This window comes from Lissotriton vulgaris, chromosome 1_1 (genome assembly GCF_964263255.1).
Source record: "Lissotriton vulgaris chromosome 1_1, aLisVul1.2, whole genome shotgun sequence".
NCBI lineage: Eukaryota > Metazoa > Chordata > Amphibia > Caudata > Salamandridae > Lissotriton > Lissotriton vulgaris.
In genome coordinates this window covers 31988041-32009085 of record NC_141685.1, presented here as the reverse complement: position 1 = coordinate 32009085, position 21045 = coordinate 31988041, and the positions used below count along the sequence as shown (strand labels likewise).

The 21045-nt window shown below is 48.8% G+C and overlaps 1 protein-coding gene across 1 annotated transcript in view; it reads right to left on the bottom strand.

Annotated features, from left to right (window-relative positions):
• Positions 1–19151, bottom strand: part of LOC147737058 (uncharacterized) — a 122554-nt gene extending 103403 nt beyond the window's left edge. Inside the window, exons 1-3 of the mRNA XM_086961413.1 lie at positions 19126–19151; positions 1665–1715; positions 383–501 (exon numbers count right to left, since the gene is read on the bottom strand). The gene's annotated coding sequence lies outside the window, so the exon portion shown is untranslated. The remainder of the gene's footprint in view (positions 1–382; positions 502–1664; positions 1716–19125) is intronic.
• Between the last annotated feature and the right edge of the window lie 1894 nt (positions 19152–21045).

Sequence of the window (21045 nt, the reverse complement as noted above, 5' to 3'; positions counted from 1 at the left end):
AACATCCTCTGTCCTACTATGCTCATCCAACGTACTTATTAAAAGATCTCCGACAGAGTGCCCTCTAGTGGTGCCCGCCAGGCATTGTAGTACCAGCCTGGTGACGAGTATAGCCCAATGATGAAGCATGTCACCTTCAGGTGAGTGAACGCAACTTGTCTTAAAGGCACATGCTTCCTATGGTGTCTGCGTTCAGTTACAGATAATGTCGCTGGGACTGAACTCTGGAACAGTATACTGTGATTTGACGTTTTATTTTAACAAATGTACATAGCAGATATTGCCCCTTCCTTGTTTCACAAAAATGATCGGATACCTGCCTCGGAGCGCACTTCTTACAGACGAGTATGGGGTTATCATGTTGCTGCTACAAGCTCCTTACCTGTGCGAGTTATCGGGAACGATGCAGGGGCAGACCCAAACCAGTCACATGTGGAGATCAATGACAAATACTGAAGAATTAGCAGAGCTTCCAAGCTGGTGACCATTACTTAATTGACCCTGAAAATAAAAGACACGTTTTTAGTATTCTGGTGACTCATGACCATAAAAAACAAAGGTTATAAATTCAATATTGTGTCAAATACTTAAAACATTGAACTGGATGGCTGAATCGGATGTTGTCCCAGGTCATGTCTGACACCTTCCACCGCTATTGATTGTGGGACTTGTAGTTTTGTTTTTCTCATTAAAAGGATGGGCTCTAAAGTCCCAGTGTTCTAAGCGATGTTGGCCAAAATCAGAGGCCTGACGGAGGATGAAGCATGACATGGCTCTGCTTAGCAATGAGATGAATGACAGTTCCCCAGCCCTTCCATTCTTTGACCTACAGAGGCTCGTTGGCCATTTATAATTTTTTTGAAACGACAAAGAAACTTATCTTGCAACTTGTGTCAACTGAAGAGATAAAACTCCGGGGCGTGTTTCATCAACTACTGACAAACATGAACAATCAAGAACATGAGTTTCTGGAAAACTATCAAGCACCCAATCAGAATCAGCCGCCCTTCACACCCAGGAATTCTTGAGGCTTTGGAGAGGGTGAACTGCACGTGGTATAAGAGGACCACTACATCGACTCAAAGCTCACTTCTCAGGGATGTACTGAACTGCCAGGTTCATGGAACACTTAGCCAGCTCTTCGCCTCCTCCTCCTCCTCAAACTGTTGACCAGCTATCAGGGCAAATGAGCCTGCAGCAAAGCATCGCTGGCTTGGTTCCACACCGGACCAGGCAAGGTGGTCAACTCCATACTCCTCCAAGTCAGCAAGCACTCTGGTCGAGCCAGTCCTAACCCCACATGAATGTTCCCCATCACAACTATTTTAATGGTACTAAGTTATGTTTCTGCCAAATGATTGAGTCAAAAATTGAAAGGTTTTACTATGAAGTGCTGAAAGACAAATCATGAAGTACACAGGAGCATTATTTCTTTACAGCAGCAAATCATGTATGTATGTAGTTTCCAGGATAAGCAAATGATGGTAATGAAATGTAAACTGCAGCATTAAGGTCACACACCACAACATCTTTCCCTTTAAACCGAAGATAACAGCCTACAATAAAAAACTAACCAAAAAGCAACAAAACTAGAAAATGCATTTCCAAATGCTGCAAAAGAGAAACAGTTAATACAAATGAACAATATTAGACTTTGTTGGTACCTTAGTAATGTGCTCACTTCTTGGCTTCACTCCATCTGCAGCAATAACGCTCTGAAAGGAGAAAATACTGCTGTGAGTCTTAGAGTCTTCAGTGTTACTGGTCTCAGTCACGAAGACTGCGGTGTCGGAAGATAACTTTCTCTTATTTGGCTTTATTGTTCCACCAATCACGCCATCGCTTTTAGCAGACACACTACTGTCAGCAGCATCATAACTTCAGGCAGATCAGCCAAGCGGATATCACCACTCACATTGGGTGAACAGACTAGTCTCTGCTACATACATCCACTCTGTTCTCAAATTTGCTTGGGGCTGTCAAAATGTAAATAGCTGCAATATATTCCTCACACTTTCCTGACTACCCTATTTTAAAAGGGTGTGACATTCAAGCGTGATCCTTGGTTCATCTGCAAGCTGAATATTTTTAGAGGTTCTATTGCCACACAATACTAGTCCCATATTCCAGTTTGTCCACAGGGTGTTTCAACCCTGGTAGGTTATCAACTGCCTGTTTTGCAGATAATTTCAGATAGTTTCTGTAAGAAACTGAATTATTATTTGTGGTAGATGAGGAACAATCACAACCGTTGTCAGAGTGAACTTTCAAAGCCATTCAATTAACCTAGGATCAACCCCCTGGTACCTAAACACCGAACAGGCAGGCTTAACTTAATGTAATATGTAAAATATTTATAAAGAAACCAAAAAAGTAAAAGTCAAAATGACACTAAAATGACAAAATCCAATAGGGGAATAAGATATGAACTGTAACGCTGTAAGAATCACATGGTGCCAATGGATGAGAGGCCCGGGCATGGATTAGTCTCTCTGGAGCTGACTGGAGGCAATGGCCTGCAAGCACATAGTGCAGGAATTAGCTGCAGTGGTCCAAGAAGACATCTAGTGCTCCAGGCTCAGATAGGGCTGCTGGCCTACAGGGGGATTCACAGCAGGTTCGGGCGCAAAGTGCTTAGAGTATTGAGAACAAGCAGCAGATGCCCAGCAGGGCAATAGCAGACGGTCGAAGGCAGCAAGGCCCGGACGAGACTGAAAGGGACTGAAAGGGAGTGACAACTATGGCCCTCACCATCATGCAACAGTGTGAGGACAACCCGATGACAGCCACCCACAGGGGCTGGGACCCCCACGACAAGGCAGGCCGATCTGGTGATGTGGTAAGAGATATAGGAGCCATGTCCTCAGCGAGAAGCAAGAAGGATCAGAATCTAAAAAAGATGCTAACCAAGCTCCCGACGACCGGCAGCAGAGAAGGGAGGCACAAATCAGCCAATAACACAAATCAGCCAAGATGCAGACACCTCTGAAGCCCCAGTTACCCACGCCTTTTTAGAGTCGCTATTCGGTGCATTACGAGGCGACTTGCAGACGCTGAAAAGGGAAATAGCGGGGAGATGAAGGAGATAACCAATGGAGGCCACATGTTCCTAAATGGCATAAACATCCCGCCTTATGATAAGGCGGGACGTCGATGCCATTGGAGACCGCGTTGCCTCCATCGAGGATCAGGAGCAAGCCCGGGAAGAGGAGGTGGAGCATCTACAGCAAGAGATACTCCGGCTCAGGGCTCAACATAGCAATCTCCAGGCACACACAGAAGCCCTGGAGAATCGGTCTTGGCAAAATAACATCAGCGTTAAGGGAGTTCCCCCTAAAGAAGAAGGTCCATACTTCACACAATACCTGCAGGGTCTCTTCAGGAGCATACTGGGCGCCCCCACCGGATATTTTGGCTTGCATTCCAGACTTTCAACTAAAAGAGTGTATACTACGTGCTGCCAGGGACAAGCAACGACTAAGATATCAGGCCCACTACATACCTTTGTACCAGGACCTGGCTCTAATACCTCTTCAAAAGTGTTGGGTGTTCCGAGTGGCAAACACACGTCTTCGAAATCAGGGAATACCGCATTCTTTGGGTCACCATTTCCGGCTGATTTTCATATGGAAGGGCAAACTCCTCCAGCTCAGATCCATGCAGGACACATGCCAGGTGCTGGGCATTGAGAATCCAATTCATACACAAAACCTGATCCTGATATCTATAAGCTTTATATTCCTTTTCATCATCTGTTGTTTCGTGTGTGTGGGTTCACTTACTCCTATCACTCACTATGCCTCTTATAACAGACTGTGCTTATCTCTATGATGTCCTCGTAACAACCGTGTGTCTTCCCGGTGTGTCTGCCCTACTCACTCTCAGGCACTAATGTGTGTCCACCAACAAGAGTAAAGTAAAAAGTGTGGGCGGGAGGAAGGAACCTCACGGGAGCAACCACCAGGGAACTGCTGACTGGTACTCGTCAGTATGTTCCACTTCTCATCATCGGCTCCTTCCCACCAAAAAGAAATAGAATTTCAAAAGAGGAAAAATACCAATGGGAAAAATAATAAACAACTCAAAAGTGTAAAAAGTAAATTGATACTAGTATAGCGCACTACTCACCCGCAAGGGTCTCAAGGCGCTTGTATGAATACCGCTGTGGAACCCATCCTGGCTTTCCCTGTGAGGTGTCCACTCCTGGGCACCCCCAAGGTGGAGGCCAGGCATCCTTAGAGTTGTGGGTGCCGTTGTGGAGATTAAGCAAGCTATTACCCAGAGTTGCAGAGTGGATTGGAATAGGCACTGAGGTGAGAATTATCAGGTCCGTGGAATTTTTGAGCCCAAGACCCGCCGAGGCAGGGAATTGAACCCTGGTCCCGGGCTAGACTTCTGCATCAGGGTCTGCCGCTCTAACCATTGAGGCTTGCTCTCCCCACCTTTGCGAACGGGAACGGGAGCCCGATGAGAGATGGTGTACAGCACTATTGACGGTAAGAAGGAGGGACGACTGGGCAAACATAGGAGACACAGCTCCTCTCCATAGATTGGCATAGAATGAGGTCACGACTCTTTCCCCAGCAGTTCTTTTCTTCTACCCTGGATAAGAAGGCCGATGGCTATTTTAGTAGCCAAACGTTTTAAGGGGACAGTGGGGGTAAAGGTGGCTGGAATCAAAGAGGTTGATGGGAGCAGGGCCATCGGTAGTGTAGGGGTTGATATGAGTATTTTAGATGCTGAAATTGTGTGGTAAACCGCCAGAGTTACTGCTCCCGCAATCACCCTTCACCCGATATACAATCAATCCAGGGGCTGCGTCAATTGCCTATAGATAGAAACGGCTCCTCCACCCCCTCACCCACCTATACCAATAACCATTTCAAATACCAACCCCACCAGGGATGTTGCTAATAGGTTAAACAGGCCCAGGGGCTCGAATCAGAACAGGTTGTCTAGTGCCTTGTGCATTAATATTCCTGCCGCCCCAAGTATCAATGGCTAATCAGGATGTCCTGAGTCTGCCGCCCGCTGCTTGCCCTTGTGTGTTGGTACTGTCAGGAGTACCTACTTTAACCCCTTCCATGCTCATGAGGAGCTCAGCTAATCATGCAGTACACTGCTTGTGTGCTCATGACGAGCTGAGCTCGTAATGATCCATGGAATTTAACAATTTCCAGCACAGGAGGGGAATTGCTGTAGAAGTCAAGGTGTTAAAGAGGGATAAGCATGAGTCATGGGACCAGCTACGCAATAAATGTGCAGACTGGCTATCAAGGCATAGAAGCGTCCATGTATCCGAAATAAAGGTTATTTTTATGGCACGCAGGGTTGGGTGAGTCAGTGCATCTACAAAAAATATAGAAGGGGACAGTATTCTAATGAACTTTCGCAGACCTTCTTTGGTGAGACACCTACTAAGGGCTTGCTAATTCATTACACCTAATAGTACTAACATATGCGCACTAACCTTTGGTTATTTCTACAAACCAAGTCATGCTCCTTTCACCAACAATCCCTCTTGAATTACTACCTCTAATAGGTTTGAGGCCTTGTCTGGATTAGAGACCCAAGACTGACTATCAACTTTTGGGGAAAATACTGATCCTGCTATTGGGTTACCTCATGCTCTGCCAGTAACTGAGTGTACTATTCCCACAACCCACTTATCCCCACTATGCAAACGAAGGCCTCAGCAAGTTCAGACCTCCGTATCTTAAGCTGGAATGTTGCAAGGTTGTACTCTAAACTTCACCAGCCAGATTGGGTACAACTTATTAAAGACCAAGATATCCTTTTATTTCAAGAAACATGACCCACACAAGAATTGCATATTGAGGGGTTTGAATGCCATAATATCCTAGCAACAACCCCCAAGCAGGGTCGACCATTTGGGGGTTTATCAATCTGGGTCAACATTAAGACAGGGGGGTGCATAAAAACTGTACATATAGACAACAATAATATTTTAGGCATATTATTTAATAGGGGAATTTCCTTTTGGATAATTCATTTTTATAACAATGATTTTCATTCTGTTCCAAATATGCATTTTATAAATTTGTTTAATTTTATTGCATCTATTGGAAAATCCAAAGACTCCATTAAGTCAGTAGGAATCTGTCTGGGGCGATTTTATTGCTAAGCTATCTTACTCATGGTCAAGCGAATATTCACATAGCAGCAGACAAACATGCAATAGGGGTAGTGATCTAATGGACCATTTGAACACCCTTAACTTAATTAATGTTATGGAAATTGATGCAACTACAAAAGATAATGCACCCCCTGAACCGACATTCAGAGGGACAATCTGTTCATTTGAAATTGATAATGTTTTTTTTATCTCCCCCGCTTTAGATGCAAGCTTGCTTAAAGCCGAAATTATGGCCACAATCTTTGGGGACCATAGCCCAATACAAGTAACGTTACGGATGTCTCTAGTTCCAACGCCTCAGACAGAATGTGGTGCTAGGGATCTATCACTGTCCATAGATAACCGCAGACTGGTATGGCGAGGCATTACTAATGCAGACCGATTCAGTTCTATGGTTAGTGGAAACATGAATCTTATTAACATCTGTTTAGAGGCCCTGTTGCACACCCAGTGGCTATCAGCGCCTTTACCGAACTCAGTGGAGCCATTAAATCCTTGCTGTCTAAACCCATTTGTACAGTACTGCGCGAGCCCAGATGGTTCAATCAGGAGTGCTCAATTGCCAACAGGAAGCTCCGCAAGGCCCTATCTCAAACCCCCAGGTTTAATGATTTGGTCAAGTCCTTAAGGTTGACATATAAGTAGGCTATTGCTAATAGGAAGGAACAGTTATTAGGTGAGCACTGGGATGCGCTCAATGGGACAACCGTTCACTCCCATCAGATGCAACATAATGAGCGCTACCTGGGAAAGTCACTTTTCCACTATTTACCAAGAGCCTGCTTTTTAATCCGACCCTTTTATTAATAGGGTGCCCCTGGAGTCTCATTATCAATAAACATACGTCAGAGTGCGGGCAATAAAACACCACGCCCTGATGGGTTGGCCATCGATCTTATTAAACATAAATCAGATTTCTGGGACCCACTGTTGTTAAATATTTTTAATATTCTAATCAGTGCCAAAGTGCCTAAGATATGGTCTACTAGCACGATCGTTCCCATTTTTAAAAAGGGCGATTGCACACAACCTTGTTGCTGTAGACCGATCTCCCTCATAGATAACACCCTTAAAATTTTAGGCAGCATTTTATACACAAAAATTTTAACCTGGATAGAGGACAATCAGATTTTACAAAAATGCCAACTAGGTTTCAGGGGTAAAGTTTGCACAAACGAGCAAAGTCTTAATCTTAATTTGATGATAGGGAAGTACACTATTGCACAGCACTCGCCACTTTACTTCGCTTTTATGGACCTGTCCTCAGCTTTCGATTTTGTCAATAGGTCCCGTCTATGGTCCATCCTTTTAGAATATGGACTGGATGAGGCCCTTGTTCATTTTTTGGCCTATCTCCATACGGACCTGAAAGCGCGCGTCAGGATTGGTGGTGGGGAGAAGTTTCCAATTACATCAGTGTAGATAGAGGGGTCAGAGACTTATAAGGTCCCAAAGGCGAGACCTACTGGCTATGCCAATGCTTCTTTACCTGATGGGCATTGGCTGACCGCCACCTGGTTGCTGAGGGCTTAGTGAGGTTGAGACATATTAGGGGGAGTTTTAGCCACATCAGATGATGCTGTGCACGCCCAAGCCTAGGTAGCAATGAGGCGTAGTCGGCAGTGCTGACTGTGAGTGTTTTCTTTCACTTTCAATTGACGGGGCTGCCCCCCTTTAGTCTGGTGAAAGCCAAAAACGGAATTCAAGTCGAACTTTTCATCACACAGACTTTTCAGGCGAAAAAAATGGCAATGTTTGCTGAGGCCCTTCAAAATAGTTACCCAGCTCCAAAAATGAGGGTCAATGAACATTCATTGCAAAGACAGTTTTGATGAGATGCACACCTTTTTTGTTGTTCGCTTCTAGCTTTCTCCATATTCATTCATTTTTAACCTTTGTTCGGCGTTCAAGCTTGCTCCTCGCTCCGCCCAACTGCACTGCAATTGTGAAACCAAACTGAAGAGGAGCCAATTATGCCCCCGCCAAGTCCACTAAATCCATATTTACTCAATTTTTATCAATCTTTTTATCCTTTGTTTTCTTCGACTTTTTTTTAATCATTTCATTTCTTTGTCAAAGTCTTTTCACAACAACACAGGAGAAACGTGTTTCCACAGGTCACAATTTATTCAAGAACACCCAATGCATTTCGGGATTACCCTTCGTAAGGGGTTTATCTGGGGTAAAATATATACACAACTATCAATAAAATCCAACTTCTAAGTTTCTGTACATAAGCATCAAGCCAAGTGTAAAGCGTCATTTATCAGTGCTATCTACTACAACAGTCAAACAGTGTGCAACATTTCACTGCTCATTTTTCAAACTCCACAGCTCGGTCACAAAACCCTCCTCAATTTAATACATCAGGTGGCTCCCTTTTTGATGTGGAAACTAAACAGTTAATATAATTTACATGTTAGTGGATTGGCAATCGCATCCTTTGTGGAAACTTTAAAGTACATCAAGACCCCCAATTTCCCCGAGCCCTCCATCTAATCTCTGTTCTAGTTTAAGCAATCGAAGAATTAAACCCCATACCCCACTTACTGTGACTAGTGTTTGTAGGCTATTTAAAAGCATCGTTATAATCCGCTTTACGCGTTTTATCAGAAGTTTCCCGTACCATCTCACGGTCTATCTGCGGTTACCCCCGTACTCCTTTACAATCAGTGTCATGATCAGGGGTGTCCATAGATAGAGGGCTTACAGATTCGTATTGGTAAAGAGCCAGGTCTTCAAGGCCTTACGGAATGAGTTTCCAGAATCGAAATTGAAAGCGGAAGGGAGTTCAACAAATTGTCTGCAGCAAGCGAAAAGGACCTCCCCCATCTAGATTTTCTGAATCTAGGTACAGTCACCGAATTACTTTAAACTCAATTCTCCGACCCAAAGGAAGCCAAAGAAGGCTATGGAAGGTAGCCGCAACAGAGTGGAATTTAGGAGGGCCCATCACCAGCCTGGCAGCAGCATTCTGCACAAGTTGGAGCCGGTGTAGGAGACCCTTATTGATCCCTACATAAAGGGCATTGCAGTAATCCAATCTGGACAACACAAGGGCTATCACTGCCTGTTTCCACGCGGAAGGGGGAGAGAAATTGACATATCTTTCTGAGGGTTCTTATCATTCCGAAGCAGGTGGAGACTTCTATTTATTTGGGGGCCCAAGGAGAGGCAGGTATCAACCATGATGCCTAGATTTTTGGCACTGAAGTCAGGGCGAGGGCAGAATCCAAGCGTATCTGGCCTCCAGGCCCTGGACCAAATTTCCTGATTGTCTCCGAAAAGTAAAATCTGAGTTTTATCCCCATTGAGTCTTAGATAGTTGTCTGCCATCCATGCAGCTTCCTCCTGCATGCAGCTTTAAAAATTTGCTGCTGGGAGGGGGCGTGGCTTAGCGGGCGAAGATGGCGGTCGCAGCCTTGTAGAGCTCCCGCCGGCCCGGACATAATCTGCTCATTTATCCTGGCCCCCGAGCCTGCAGTTGGTACCTTGTGAGTGGCATCGGTTCGGGAGAGTGTCCTGCCTTCTCCGGTGTCTTGATCCCGCGATTCCATCTCTTCTGGGACCCTGAGGCGACGGCGACGACGTGCGGCCTAGTGACTGGCTGTGAACCGGGGACCTCGATTTTCAGGACGCCGGGTGGCGGTTGCAGGCACGCTGCTGGAGGTGGCATCGGCGGCGCGGATTTCGGCCCGGCCTTACAGCTCCAGTTGCCCACAGATCGCAGAGGTGCCCTGTATTCCTGTGCTGTGCCTTGGGAGGACACTTGCAGGCGACACGGCGTGGTGGAGGCCTGCCCTGCCCTTGTGAAGCCGGGGCCTCGAGTTTCGCGACGCCGGGACTACCCTGGCCTGGAAGCAACCCCTGTCACTCTTTCCTTTGAGGACACCAGTGCCGACGTCCCAACCCGGGGCCTGAGGCCTCCTGCGCCCATAGCTGCGGATTTGCTCCCGAGGGTCTACTGAGAATCGTCGCGGGTGGTGTCCGCCCCGCCCAAGGAGAGGACCCGCTGAGCCTGAGAGCGGCCATGACCAGGGCTGGTGGAGGAGGCCCGCCTAAGCACGGCCCCATTGATAAATTTACGGGGCCCAGTGGTGGCTCCGGGCAACTGGCGGCGGCGGCGGGTCGGGCCAGACAATGCAACATTCTTTGCTGCCATCACCCAATCCTGGGACATGCTCGATGTTAAAATCGGGGCAGTGGGAGCGGACGTTACACTGCTGCGCCAAGACCTCCGCAATGCGGTGGAGCGGATCACTGAGACCGAATCTCGAATCTCGGTGACCGAAACGGACATTGGCGCACTGAAGAAAAGAATGGCGGAGGTGGAGTGTATCCAAAAGACTCTCGCTGCCCGAGTGGAGGATGCCGAAGGGCGTGCACGGAGGAACAACCTCCGCTTTATTGGTTTTCCGGAGCGGTGTGAGAAGGATGGCATGGAACAGTTTCTGACCCGATGGCTGGAGAGCTGGCTCCCCGAAGGGGCACTGTCCGCTTGCTTCGTGATCGAGCGAGCCCACAGGGCCTTGACTCAGCGGCCGCCGGAGGGTGAGCGTCCTCGGCCTGTTATTGCTCGGCTTTTGAACTACCACGACCGCGATGTCATACTGCGAGAGGCAAGGAACAAGGGTTCGCTCACTTATGAAAACCACAACATTATGATCTTCCCGGATTATACGAAAATGGTGCAGCAGCAAAGACAGTCTTTTGTGGCCGCCAAAGCTAAGTTGCGGGGCCTGAAGCTCCAGTACTCTCTTCTATACCCGGCCCGCCTGTGGGTGGTGTACCAGTCCCGGACGCATTTCTTTGATACGCCCGAGGAGGTATTTCGTTGGACCGACGAAGCAGTGAGACTCAGGCCGCATGCCCAGCCGGGGCTGGACCCGGGTGGGTCCCGGGGATCGTCGCCGGAGCGGACAAGCCGCCCAAACCGAAAAGGACGACATCGGAGGTCCAGATCACGCAAACGGTCAGCCTCCGCTAGTGCAACGCAGACCAGTGGCACGAGGGATTCTGAACATTCCGATGCTGGCAGTTGAACTCTGGCGGGGCCTGGACCCTAGTTCTGTCTGGTAATGTGTTGCCCTACTTTGTGATGTATCCGCTGGTGAGACAGTTGTATTGGGACTCCGTTCATGCCAGTCTGTATTCGCCTGAGACACTCTAAGGCTACTGGTGGGAATGCTGTGGGGCTCGGGAGGCGGCTTCTATGGGCCTTAGACCCTCACGAGTTGTGGGTGTTGTTGGGGGGGTGGTGAGTGCGTGATGACCGGGGTGTTGGGATCCATTGGTATGGCGGGCCCTGGGTCCTCTGTTTTGGACCCGGGTCTCTCCATGCCGCGACAGATACTTCAATGTTCTATGAGGTATAGGGGTGGGGGGAGCGGGGCGAGGTGGGGGGTTGCTCTGTTGTGGGTGTTTGGGGGAGTTCGGGCCAGGGGTGGACGGGTGGGTGTTGGGGCTGGGGGGGTGGGACCACAAGTGTACATTGCTGCTGGATCGAGTGGATGGTGGGGTGCACCGGGGTGGCGCGGAGGGCCTGATGGAGGGGACTGCTTTGATGATGGCTGATCGTACGACTGTATCTCCTAATAAGGCCATTCGTGTTGTAACGTGAATGTGAGGGGGATACTTGATAAAATCAAACGTGGTGCTGTGTTGCGCTGGGGGAAAAGGGAGGCTGTAGATGTACTGTTAATTCAGGAGACCCATATGTTGGGCTCCAAGGTCCTTAGCCTCCAGAGATTCGGCTTCCAGCAAGTGTACCATGCAGGCTTCGCGAGGGGCTCACGAGTGGTGGCTATATTGGTTCATCGCAGGGTGGCGTATGTGCATGAAAAGCAATGGATTGACCCTCAGGGCCGCTATGTTTTCATTAAGGGGCTGATGGGTGCCGAGCCGGTGGTCTTTGGTAGCGTTTATGCCCCCCCCTCCCGTGCAGTGGGCCCTGTCTGAGAGACTGTTTACGTTATGGGATGAAATCCCGGATGTGTTGACTGTGGTTGGGGGCGATTGGAACGAGGTTATGGATGTGGGCTCGGACCGCCAGAGACGGGTGCCTGTTGTTGCGGATTCCTCCCCTGCAGCCGCGCACACTAGACTGCGTACAACGGTGGATAGCTTGGGCTGGGTCGATGTGTGGCGCCACTTTCATCCTGCTGCGCGTGAATTCACGTATGTGTCGGCGGTGCATGGTTCCTTCTCGAGACTTGACTGTCTTTTTATGCCTGGTGCCTGTTTGAGCCGTGTGAGGGACACTGCGATACCCCCCAGAGGTCTGTCTGATCACTCCCCGGTTGTGGCTACTATAGACCTCCCCTTGAAGTGACAGCCGTTTCGTTGGCGGATGTCTTCGTGGCATCTACAGCAGCCCGAGTATGTGCATCACTTGCGTGAAGCGATTGATAATTATTGGCGAGATAACCTTGTGGGAGATGTGGATGCAATGGTGGTGTGGGAGGCGCTGAAGCCCACGATATGGGGCGTTGATATCGCTTTGTGCGCGGCTGCACGGCGGAAACATCGGGAGGCCATTACGGCCGCCGCCGCTCAAGTGGAGGAGTTGGAACAGCGTGGCCGGGATGGGGGTGGCGAGGACGCGGTACGGCAGCTCTTGCAGGCGCAGCAATCCTATGCCTCGGTCCTATATGACGAGGCCAGGCAAGCGTGGCTCGCCACGCGTAGCAGGATTTATCAATGGGGCGACAAGTCCTGTACGATGCTTCACAGGTTGTGTCAGGCGACCTTCCAGCCTCTCACTTTGCCGGGTCTCACAGCGGAAGACGGTTCGGTAGTGACGGACCCGGCCATACTTGCAGCTAGCTTTGCCCATTATTATGAGACGCAGTACGCCTCCCGGGATCACCTAGAGACGGAGGAGATTTCTGCCTATCTCGATGACCTGCTGCCGCAGGCCGTCTCTGATGAATCTAGAACTGCGCTAGACGTCCCGCTCACAGCTGAGGAGCTCGGGGAGGCTTTGGGGCAGCTGAATACGGGGAAGGCACCGGGCCCGAGCGGCTACCCGTGCGAATTCTACAAAAAGTTCCACCTCCAGCTGGGGCCTCAGTACAGGCGCGCGCTTGAGGCGGCACGGGCCCAAGGGGAACTGCCGCCCGATTGGCGCCATGCCGAGATCGTCGTTTTCCTGAAACCGGGCAGGGCGCCGGACAGGCATGACTCGTACCGGCCCATTTCTCTTTTAAACATCGGGGCCAAAATTCTGGCTTAGGCCTTGGCGAACCGACTGCTGCCCCTTATTACAGACCTGGTCCATCCTGACCAGGCCGGATTCATGCACCGTAGGGCCACTCGCCATAATATTCGGCGGGCGCAGGCGGCGGTTGACGCCATAGGCGCTCGGGATGAGCAGGCGCGCTCCTACTGGCGGATATGGACAGGGCGTTCGACTCTGTGAGTTGGGCATACCTATTTACACTATTGGCCCGCCTTAACCTTGGCCCGGTGTTCCTGTCGTACTTGCGATTGCTATACACCAACGTCACGGCCTCAGTCCGAGTGGCCGGGGCCACTTCCGGGCGTTTTCGAATTGGTCGGGGCACTCGACAGGGCTGCCCGTTGTACCCGTACCTGTTCGCCCTTGCAATGGAGCCCCTGGCGTCCCGAGTGCTGGCTGACGCCCAGCTACGCGGGTTTGTCTGGAATGACGACCTGGTGGATAGGATCGCCCTCTATGCGGACGATGTCCTTTTCTTTCTCACCGACCTACAGCGCTCGGATCCCCGGGTTCTGGAGGTCATGCGCGTCTTTGGCGAGATCTCCGGCCTTCGACTCAACCTTCATAAATCGACATTGTGGGTGCTGGGCGGCGGAGTCGTGACTGACCCCTGGGCTGCGGGACTGCGGGTGGCGACGGATGGCCTGAAGTACCTTGGCATATTTCTATCGGAGTCGCGCGTCGTGGCTTGGGGTCGTGTCGTCCTGCCAGTGTGGGAACGGGTCCAGGCCGATGTCAGGACTTGGTCCAGAATGCCCCTTACTATTTTCGGAAGATCGGCCATTTTCAAAATGGTGGCGCTTCCGCGTCTGCTATATCAACTTCAGAATTTCCCGTACCCTATCGGCCCACAGTGGTTTCGCCAGGTCAATTCTGTGCTGGGTCGATTCCTATGGGCTGGCGGTGCGGCCAGGGTGGCGTTGAAAACGTGCTTCTTGTCTACTTATTGTGGTGGCCAGGCCACCTCTGACCTCCTCTCCTACTACCAGGCTTCCCAACTGCGTATTCTTAATGAATGGTGGTACAGTGATAGGGGGGACCCGGCGTATGCCTTGGAACGGTCGCTTATGGGTGACAATTCGCTCCACACCATTCTGTATTCGGCTCGCCTGCGTCGCGTACTGCCGTCGGTTACCAGAGTGGTCTTCGCTGTGTGGCGGCAGGCCCTACGCCGCATGGGCTGGTGGGGCAAGTTAACGGCTGAGACGCCGCTCTGGCACAATGGTCTGCTCCCGGAGCTGGCGGCCCTGGCCGGTTTTGAGGGTTGGGAAGCAATAGGTATCACGTTACTGGGCCAGGTCATGTCCGGCACTACCCTTAAGTCGTTCGAGGAACTCCGCACAGAGTTCCAAATGCCTCAGTCCCAGTTTTTCCGCTACTTGCAGCTGCGCCATGCCCTCACCCCGAGCATTGCCAACCTAGACTCCTTACCGGAGTTCAGCCCGGTCGAGGCAAAGGTATTTATGGGGGATCTGAGGGACAGAAAGGTTTCCCGGATATACCAGACGCTGGTCATTCATTGCTCCTCTACCCTACACTCTCTTCGGGCGGCGTGGGAAGTGGACGTTGGCCCTCTCGATGAGGACGATTGGAGGGAGGCGCTAGAATCCCCACGCGGAACCGCCATTGCTGTACGGCTCCGACTCATCCAATTTAAATACTTGCATCGGGCCTACTATACCCGTGAACGATTGTGGAGAGCCGGGTTGATTGCATCCTCGGAATGTTTGCGCTGTGGGACGGTGCCTGGGTCTCTGATACATACTGTGTGGTCGTGTGGTCGGCTGTCTGGTTTCTGGAGAGGTGTGTGGAGTTGTCTGTCCGAGGTCCTGGGCTGGGACCTCCCCCGCACCCATCGGCTGGGTTTATTGCACGTCATGGATGGCATCGGTGGGAACATCTATAAGCGCCATCTGCTGCTTTTGGGGCTTGTTGTCGCCAAGCGGGACCTGGCCCGGGCGTGGAAGGCTTATACATACGAGACCCAATAAGCAACACAACAGTGCACAGAAAACACTATGGGATCTTCCTCCTGTTAAAGGACACTATCCCTGTGGCTCCTGCTCAGTTTGCCCCCAGACCAAGATCAGTAAAGAGTTGACGTTCCCTAATCGGGCTACTTGGAAGATCACGCCACACACCAACTTCAACTCGTCTCACGGTATCTACATACTGACTTGCCCTTGCGGTCTCCTATACATAGGAATGACCATAAGGCAGGTCAAGATCCGCATGATGGAGCATAAAAGCAACTTCAGATGCCACAAAACCAATACTAAGATGACTGCACACTTCCATCTGGAACGGCACGCCCCTGATTCATTCCATGGGCCTGGAAAGGCCGATCTTTGAGGCGAGGGGCTGCCCGCGCAAACACTACAAAATTTGGAAGTGATGGGCCGACCACCGGGGTCTGTCACTGGATCCCCCAGTGGAGCGAGAGGAGGACATTTGATGGCAAAGACATTGTTGGCCCGAGTCTGCGACACTCCAGTCGCGCTGCACCTACACCTTTTATTCTATTGCTATGTGTACACGTGTGGATGGGGGGTGGGGGGGAGTTTGGATGGATGGGGGGGCGGGATTGGGGAGTAGGGTGGGTTGGGGGGGGGGGGTTTCATACTGAGCCTGTTCTTAAGACCTGTTTGGACATTTGCTACCAATGTGATTTATTGTACCACATTGTTGTGGTGATCTCCGGTCTTGGGGGTGCCACGTTTTTATTGCTCATTTGCTCAATAAAATTGGTTGTGAAAAAATTTTTGCTGCTGAAGCTTCAACACTCTCAGGGATGGTAATCATGATTTGAGTGTCATCAGCATAGGATAACACTTCTAGGCCAAAAGATCTTACAACCCTGGCAAGCGAGGCTACATAAAGGTTAAAAGGGTGGGACGCAATGAGGATCCCTGGGGAACTCCGCAGAAAAGCCGTTTAGGAGCAGAAAGGAATTGACCCATCGAACTCTTTGAGCCTGTTCCGTAAGGAAAGATGTAAGCAAATTAAGGGCGGAGCACTCAATCCCTATTTCCCGGAGCCTCCCAGCCAATCTAAGGGGAGAGATAGTATTGAAGGCTGCCGTTAGGTCCAGAAGGGTCAGTAAGGTGGTGTGACCTGCGTCGACCTGTTGTCGAATGTTGTTAAAAACAACGGTTAACGCCGTCTCGGTACTGTGCTCACTTCTGAACCCTTGTTGAGAGCCATCGAGCAACTGATGATCCTCAAGATAGGTGCTAAGATGGAGGTTCCGGTGTTTTTCCAAGATTTTAGCTGGGACGGGCAACAGAAATTAAACTGTAGTTCTTTAGTTCCGCTGGATCCAGAGAGGGCTTCTTTAAGAGAGGTTTAACCACGGCCGTTTTCCAGGCAGTGGGATACTGGCCAGAAGTAATAACGGCATTAAGAACTACGGTCAAAGGAGGAACAATAGCACCCATTCCTAGTTTCAGGATCTTCAGGGGACAATGCTCCATAGGGGAGCCAGATCTAACTCCAATTAACATCCGCTCCGTGTCTTCTTGAAGTATAGAGGGAAAGGTGCTCAAGCGGCAATGCTTTGGAGGAGCTACCAGAGAATCCGAAGGACGATTGGCCTTTGACCCTCCGACATTGGATATCTCCAGGGAGGAATATATGTCCTTGATTTTGTCAGTATAAAAACATGCCTTTTTATCACATAGCTCCAGGGAGACTTCGGTGTTTGCAGAGGCCAAGGGGGCTAGGAGGGAATTAATCACAGTGAAGAGTTCCCTCTGGGATTTGATGGATTCCGTCATCTGGAACAGCAGATAACCTTTTCCTCATTAATAGCTAGCCTATATTCCTTCAATCTGAGTTTATGCAGGTCCCTTTCGGCTGGGATAAGCTCACGGCGCCATATTCTTTCCTGCTCTCACCATACCTGCCTACGGTTTCTCAACCTTTCGGTGAACCAGGGCGCTGAAGGGCGTTTTCTGGCCACATAATGCTCCTTAAGAGGGGCAAGAGAGTCTAAAACCGCCAAGAGCCAGTTGGAAAAATCATCATAGATTGAGTTAACATCCAGGTGGTGGAGACAACAATAATTGCAAAGCTTAATTAGAAGACCCTCCTTATTTATGCGGCTACGGTTTCTCTTCATCTCCACCCTGTTCTTAAAATTGGGATCAGGGTGGGATTCTGCAATTCGCCGAAAAAATGGAATGGTGTAATGATGAGACCAAGAGAGTGGGATGGGATCATTCACCTCTATCCTCGGATCGTTAGAGAAGATCCCGTCCAGAATGTGTCCGCCGTATGAGAAGGGCTCCTTACCAGCTGAGGAAGGCCACAGGAGTCCATAGCTTCCAGGAAAACTGTGTTTCAGAGCACATACTTTTCTCCAAATGGAAGATAAAATCACCCAAAAGAGTGACAGTGGATCTAGCCAAATAAGGGTCAATCCGATTGCTGAAGTCCTGATTAAACATTCCTCTGGGTCCAGGAGGTCGGTAGCTGACCACTCCCACAAAACTATCAGTGCGTAGGATCTTCAAGGAGAAATATAGGTCCTGGTAGGGATCTGAGGGAATGGTGAGGGCCTCAGTGAAGCACAAGAAGGTGTCTTTATAAAGTACTCCCAAACCCCCCTATCAAGTCTGGACAGAGCATACCCTGAGGGGATGGCCTCCACCAGGTCAGGCTCTGAGCAATCTCTAGCCCAGGTTTCAGTAATAAATACCCAATCAGGCCTACGGGAGGAGACAAAATCATTAAATTATGCTCTATGTTTAATCAGAGATCAGGAGATACCCTTAAAAGGACTGCTTCATGGGTAAGGGCACACGTTTACCCTTGGGTTTTTTAGCTACCCCCAATGAAATGATGTCTTACAGCTAACACACTCATATAGCCCAATGCTCACAGTTCATCGACCTGCAATGCTCTTCCTTCTATCCTTCTCTCCTTGAAGCTCCAAGAGCAGTCCTCTCGGGTAAACAAGGAGCTTACCAGGGTCTACAATAAAAAGGACAGCGTCCCTGGCACAAGGCCTAAACTTGGCACAGACGGACACAGACAGGCGTGCCTTTGGTGCTCCTGCTGCGTGCGTTCACTGCGCGTCCTGATTAAATAGCTGGGTCAGTCAGGAACAACTAGAGCGCTGCCCATCGATCTGGGACAGGAAGTGGAGTACAGCAGCAAGAGTGAAACACTCACTTCCCTCCATACAATTGGCGAGCCGTGGTGGACCGGGGAAGGAGCAAAAGACCCCCACAAGCCCCCCACCCTCCTCCCCGAGATGAAGAAAAAAGCAGAAGAGTGCCTGGAAAGAATGCAGTAACCCCACACAAGTAAGCAATTATAATAGATTTTAAAACATTCCCCCCATTAGAACGCACACAATGATTCAATAAAATTTTAAAATCACAGTCACTTTCTAAACGCAGTAGCAGCGCAACAGCGTGGCAACTCTAATCAGGGTGAACCACCATCACGTGATGTAGAGGAGGAGACAAATGTGATAATAGTTAAGGAACTGCTGGGCAAAACTGACCTAAAAAGGAACTGGGCCTGCACTGCACCCCCCAACAGGTTCCAAGAGTGGAATGTGGCAACATCATATTATTATCAGAAGTTTGATAACAACAAGAATAGTGCACAGAGAGAGTCAAAAGTTGAAGTAAAGAGACAAAAATAACAGAGATTAAGAAAGGGAAGAGAGAAAGAAGAAACAGGGGAAAAGGAAACATAGAGTTATAGGAATCCTTACCTTTTTCTTCCCCCAAGGGTGGCAGCCACGCTGCACTGCCTGTCATCCCAGAATACCTTGAAAGGAAGTAAAGAAATAATTTTGCATCAGACGACAATCACACTCCATCACATTTTACAAATAACCGTCCTGGATTTACAAAACAACCGAGCCCAGGGAGAACTAGAGTCTGACTTTAGCCTCCTATCACAGCTATTGCTGTGAATGTTCCCCAATTAACCGCCGTGTTCCCGCATGCGGCTGTTAACTGTTCAAGTTTCACAGCAACAGCTTTGAAAAAAAGTTTTCAGAGTACTGGAGGTGTTTCAACCCCCTCGGTCTCTGGGACACCGTTGTTTTATTGATTAACACATTCTGCCCTCATGGGGCAAACAGTGCAATGACCTTATAGTCAGCCGTCGCTGGCAATACAGCCCCTTAAAGGACCGCTCCCTTGGTAAAGGCCCTTGCCTGTGGAGCTACATCAAGCTTCAAAGCTATAATAAAGGTTTCAAATAATTACTGAAGACATAAATATGGTTACTCAGTCAGAGAAATAATGATCATAACATTTGCAGGAGGATCACATAAAGGTAACCTCTAAAGGGGACGCGACTTAATTCGGTCGCGCGTCGATTTCCCGGACACTGACTGCGGCGGATTTGGCCGAGTCGTAGGGATACCTATTTGATATTACGCTTAGGTACACATTTTGTTCCATTGCAATTTGGACTGGCATTATATACTTGGAACTGACTGGGGTGGATTCCCATCGAGAATATTTGAGAAGATACTAACTAACATCTTATAAATAGGCCTGCTGCTGAAATTATCAGGTCTTTGAATTATAATATCTGTCGACCTACAACTGCTACTAACAATTGCGTGACAAATATAACAGCCAGTCTGAGTTATCCAGATATTGTATATTGTATTTATTTTGCGTTTTTTGGAAGAATCCTACACCTGTCAGTGGCATTCACTGTTGGTGTTCTCTACAATTGCACACGCCCTGAATAAGTTCTGGTGGTTCCGAACGAAACGCGTTGGCTGATGGTTCTTTTGAATATAAGAAAATAATAAAAACTGAACTGAGAAAATATCAAGACTCCTAATTTTGGATTTGGACTCAGAGAAACTTTGAACTGATTGTTGATGATTGGAGTGGTGCCCTAAACTGGATGATAAACGTAACCTCTAAAGTATATCAAAAGCCAGAATCAGAAATAACTCTCGATGTAAAGTCAATAGACAGACCACACACAACAAATGTGTGCTGAGATATAAGAAAACATTTTTTTATAATATCAAATAGCAAACTTATATAGAATCTGCTCAGTTAGAAATCAAGGAAAAGTTCTTAAGTTTTTAGACAGAAAGAACACATTATTGACATGGTTCATGATGAGGTAAAAATGACAGCAATCAATGAATGTTCTTGAAAACATGGCACAACAAAATGTAATTTAATAAACCACACCTACAAAATGAATAATTAATTGTAACTCTTCCCCAAAAAGCCACAAGTCATTTTACAAGGTAATTCCCTAACATAATAACTGGATCTTAGTCACAGTGTAAGTTTGTGGCCATTCATCATTGACCCAATTTGTACGGGAACATTTACTGACAGCTTATTAGTTGTTTATTAGAAATGCCTACAACTTGGACTCCTTTCCCAAGAGGGGTGGGTTGGGCGCTCCCGTCAGTCTGACTGTGGAATGGGAGGCACATTTATTGATTAAAAGAGATGCTGGATTCCCATTTACTTCTTCCACAAAAGGGCCACTCTGGGTGACCTCTAGGACTGCACCAAGCATGCAATCCTTCTCCCGTCTCAGGCACCGTCATTGAGTCTGATTCAGTCCAGTAGAAACTCCTAGTGCAGGAGGAAGTTGGGGAAAATCCTTATTAATCACTGAAGGATTTTGTTGAAATTCT